The 3,942-nt window shown below is 53.7% G+C and overlaps 1 long non-coding RNA gene across 6 annotated transcripts; it reads left to right on the forward strand.

The window, feature by feature from the left end:
- Positions 1-432: 432 nt before the first annotated feature.
- LOC127926833 (uncharacterized) lies at positions 433-3,312 on the forward strand. 6 transcript variants are annotated; one of them, XR_008125186.1, is made up of 6 exons: positions 433-503; positions 613-720; positions 1,737-1,790; positions 2,320-2,427; positions 2,905-3,012; positions 3,116-3,312. It is a non-coding gene; the product is annotated as an uncharacterized LOC127926833 (long non-coding RNA). The 6 variants fall into 6 exon arrangements; XR_008125189.1 differs by lacking the exons at positions 613-720; positions 1,737-1,790 and adding an exon at positions 1,196-1,303 and having other exon boundaries at positions 438-503; XR_008125187.1 differs by lacking the exons at positions 433-503; positions 1,737-1,790 and adding an exon at positions 1,250-1,303 and having other exon boundaries at positions 570-720.
- Positions 3,313-3,942: the final 630 nt, after the last annotated feature.

Below are 3,942 nucleotides of genomic sequence, written 5' to 3' on the forward strand. Positions count from 1 at the left end.
GACAGCAGTGGGGAGAAGGTGAGAGAAGAGAGTTGAGCAGTGATGAGAGGACCAGCAGCGGAGGAGAAGGTAAGAGAGAAGAGAGCTGGAGCAGTGATGAGGAGAGACAGCAGTGGGGGAGAAAGGTAGAGGAGAGAAGAGAGCTGAGCAGTGATGAGAGAGACAGCAGTGGAGGAGAAGGTAAGGAGAGGAGAGCTGAGCAGTGATGAGAGAGACAGCAGCGGAGGGAGAAGGTGAGGAGAGAAGAGAGCTGAGCAGTGATGAGACAGACAGCAGTGGAGGAGAAAGGTAAGGAGAGAAGAGAGCTGAGCAGTGATGAGAGAGACAGCAGTGGAGGAGAAGGTGAGAGAGAAGAGAGCTGAGCAGTGATGAGAGAGACAGCAGTGGAGGAGAAGGTAAGGAGAGAAGAGAGCTGAGCAGTGATGAGACGGACAGCAGTGGAGGAGAAGGTAAGGAGAGAAGAGAGCTGAGCAGTGATGAGAGAGACAGCAGTGGAGGAGAAGGTAAGGAGAGAGAGAGAGCTGAGCAGTGATGAGAGAGACAGCAGTGGAGGAGAAGGATGAGAGAGAAGAGAGCTGAGCAGTGATGAGAGAGACAGCAGTGGAGGAGAAGGTGAGGAGAGAAGAGAGCTGAGCAGTGATGAGAGAGACAGCAGTGGAGGAGAAGGTGAGGAGAGAAGAGAGCTGAGCAGTGATGAGAGAGACAGCAGTGGAGGAGAAGGTAGAGGAGAGAAGAGAGCTGAGCAGTGATGAGAGAGACAGCAGTGGAGGAGAAGGTGAGAGAAGAGAGCTGAGCAGTGATGCGAGAGACAGCAGTGGAGGAGTAGGTGAGGAGAAGAGAGCTGAGCAGTGATGAGAGAGACAGCAGTAGAGGAGAAGGTGAGAGAGAAGAGAGCTGAGCAGTGATGAGAGAGACAGCAGTGGAGGAGAAGGTGAGAGAAGAGAGTTGAGCAGTGATGAGAGACAGCAGCAGAGGAGAAGGTGAGAGAAGAGAGCTGAGCAGTGATGAGAGAGACAGCAGTGGAGGAGAAGGTGAGGAGAGAAGAGAGCTGAGCAGTGATGCAGAGAGACAGCAGTGGAGGAGAAGGTGAGGAGAGAAGAGAGCTGAGCAGTGATGAGAGAGACAGCAGTGGAGGAGAAGGTAAGGAGAGAAGAGAGCTGAGCAGTGATGAGAGAGACAGCAGTGGGAGGAGAAGGTAAGGAGAGAAGAGAGCTGAGCAGTGATGCGAGAGACAGCAGTGGAGGAGAAGGTGAGGAGAGAAGAGAGCTGAGCAGTGATGAGAGAGACAGCAGTGGAGGAGAAGGTGAGGAGAGAAGAGAGCTGAGCAGTGATGAGAGAGAGCAGTGGAGGAGAAGGTGAGGAGAGAAGAGAGCTGAGCAGTAGATGAGAGAGACAGAAGTGGGAGGAGAAGGTGAGGAGAGAAGAGAGTTGAGCAGTGATGAGAGAGACAGCAGTGGAGGAGAAGGTGAGGAGAGAAGAGAGCTGAGCAGTGATGAGAGAGACAGCAGCTGGAGGAGAAGGTGAAGGAGAGAAGAGAGCTGAGCAGTGATGAGAGAGACAGCAGTGGAGGAGAAGGTGAGGGAGAGAAGAGAGCTGAGCAGTGATGAGAGAGACAGCAGCGGAGGAGAAGGTAAGGAGAGAGAGAGTGAGGTGATGAGAGAGACAGCAGTGGAGGAGAAAGGTAGAGGAGAGAAGAGAGCTGAGCAGTGATGAGAGAGACAGCAGTGGAGGAGAAGGTGAGGAGAGAAGAGAGCTGAGCAGTGATGAGAGAGACAGCAGTGGAGGAGAAGGTGAGGAGAGAAGAGAGCTGAGCAGTGATGAGAGAGAGACAGCAGTGGAGGAGAAGGTAAGGAGAGAAGAGAGCTGAGCAGTGATGAGAGAGACAGCAGTGGAGGAGAAGGTGAGAAGAGAAGAGAGCTGAGCAGTGATGAGAGAGACATGCAGTGGAGGAGAAGGTGAGGAGAGAAGAGAGCTGAGAGTGATGAGAGAGAGCAGTGGAGGAGAAGGGTGAGGAGAGAAGAGAGAGCTGAGCAGATGAGAGAGACTGCAGTGGAGGAGAAGGTGAGGAGAGAAGAGAGCTGAGCAGTGAGAGAGAGACAGCAGTGGAGGAGAAGGTAGGAGAGAAGAGAGCTGGAGCAGTGATGAGAGAGACAGACAGTAGGAGGGAGAAGGTGAGAGAGAGAGAGAGAGAGGTGAGAGGAGTGATGGAGAGACAGCAGGGAGGAGAAGGTGAGGAGAGAAGAGAGCTGAGCAGTGATGAGAGAGAGCAGGGAGAGTGAGAGAAGAGCTGAGCAGTGATGAGAGAGAGAGGAGGAGAAGGTGAGGAGAGAAGAGAGCTGAGCAGTGATGAGAGAGACAGCAGTGGAGGAGAAGGTGAGGAGAGAAGAGAGCTGAGCAGTGATGAGAGAGACAGCAGTGGAGGAGAAGGTGAGAGAGAAGAGAGCTGAGCAGTGATGAGAGAGACAGCAGTGGAGGAGAAGGTGAGAGAGAGAAGAGAGCTGAGCAGTGATGAGAGAGACAGCAGTGAGGAGAAGGTGAAGAGAAGAGAGCTGAGCAGTGATGAGAGAGAGCAGCAGGAGGAGAGAGAAGAGAGCTGAGCAGGATGAGAGAGACAGCAGTGGAGGAGAAGGTGAGGAGAGAAGAGAGCTGAGAGTGATGAGAGAGACAGCAGTGGAGGAGAAGGTGAGGAGAGAAGAGAGCTGAGCAGTGATGAGAGAGACAGCAGTGGAGGAGAAGGTGAGAGGAGAAGAGAGAGAGAGCTGAGCAGTGATGAGAAGACAGCAGTGGAGGGAGAAGGTGAGGAGAGAAGAGAGCTGAGCAGTGATGAGAGAGACAGCAGTGGAGGAGAAGGGTGAGGAGAGAAGAGAGCTGAGCAGTGATGAGAGAGACAGCAGTGGAGGAGAGGTGAGGAGAGAAGAGAGCTGAGCAGTGATGAGAGAGACAGCAGTGGAGGAGAAGGTAAGGAGAGAAGAGAGCTGAGCAGTGATGAGAGAGACAGCAGTGGAGGAGAAGGTAAGGAGAAGAGAGCTGAGCAGTGATGAGAGAGACAGCAGGAGGAGAAGGTAAGGAGAGAAGAGAGCTGAGCAGTGATGAGGAGACAGCAGTGGAGGAGAAGGTGAGGAGAGAAGAGAGCTGAGCAGTGATGAGAGAGACAGCAGTGGAGGAGAAGGTGAGGAGAGAAGAGAGCTGAGCAGTGATGAGAGAGACAGCAGTGGAGGAGAAGGTGAGGAGAGAAGAGAGCTGAGCAGTGATGAGAGAGACAGCAGTGGAGGAGAAGGTGAGGAGAGAAGAGAGCTGAGCAGTGATGAGAGAGACAGCAGCTGGAGGAGAAGGTAAGGAGAGAAGAGAGCTGAGCAGTGATGAGAGAGACAGCAGTGGAGGGAGAAGGTGAGGAGGAAGAGAGCTGAGCAGTGATGAGAGAGACTGCAGTGAGGAAGGTAGGAGAGAGAGCTGAGCAGTGATGAGAGAGACAGCAGTGGAGGGAGAAGGCGAGGGAGAGAAGAGAGCTGAGCAGTGATGAGAGAGACAGCAATGGAGGGAGGAAGGAGAGGAGAGAAGAGAGCTGAGCAGTGATGAGAGAGACAGCAGGGAGGAAGGTAGGAGAGGAGAGCGGAGCAGTGAAGAGAGAGACAGAGGTGGAGGAGAAGGCAAGGGAGAAGAGAGGCTGAGCAGTGATGAGGAGAGACAGCAGTGGAGGAGAAGGAGAGAAGAGAAGTAGAGCTGAGCAGTGATGGGGAGAGACAGCAAGTGGAGTGAGAAGGTAGAGGAGAGAAGAGAGCCGGGAGCAGCATGAGCAAGGATGAGAGAGACAGCAGGAGGAGGAGGAGGAGAGTAAGAGAGAAGAGAGCTGGAGCGGTGCATCGAGAGACGACCGCGGAGGATTAGGTGAAGAAGCGTGAGCAGTGATGAGTAGAGCCGGCAGCAGGATGAGAGGTGAGACGA

This window comes from Oncorhynchus keta, unplaced genomic scaffold, assembly GCF_023373465.1.
Source record: "Oncorhynchus keta strain PuntledgeMale-10-30-2019 unplaced genomic scaffold, Oket_V2 Un_contig_8440_pilon_pilon, whole genome shotgun sequence".
Taxonomy (NCBI): domain Eukaryota; kingdom Metazoa; phylum Chordata; class Actinopteri; order Salmoniformes; family Salmonidae; genus Oncorhynchus; species Oncorhynchus keta.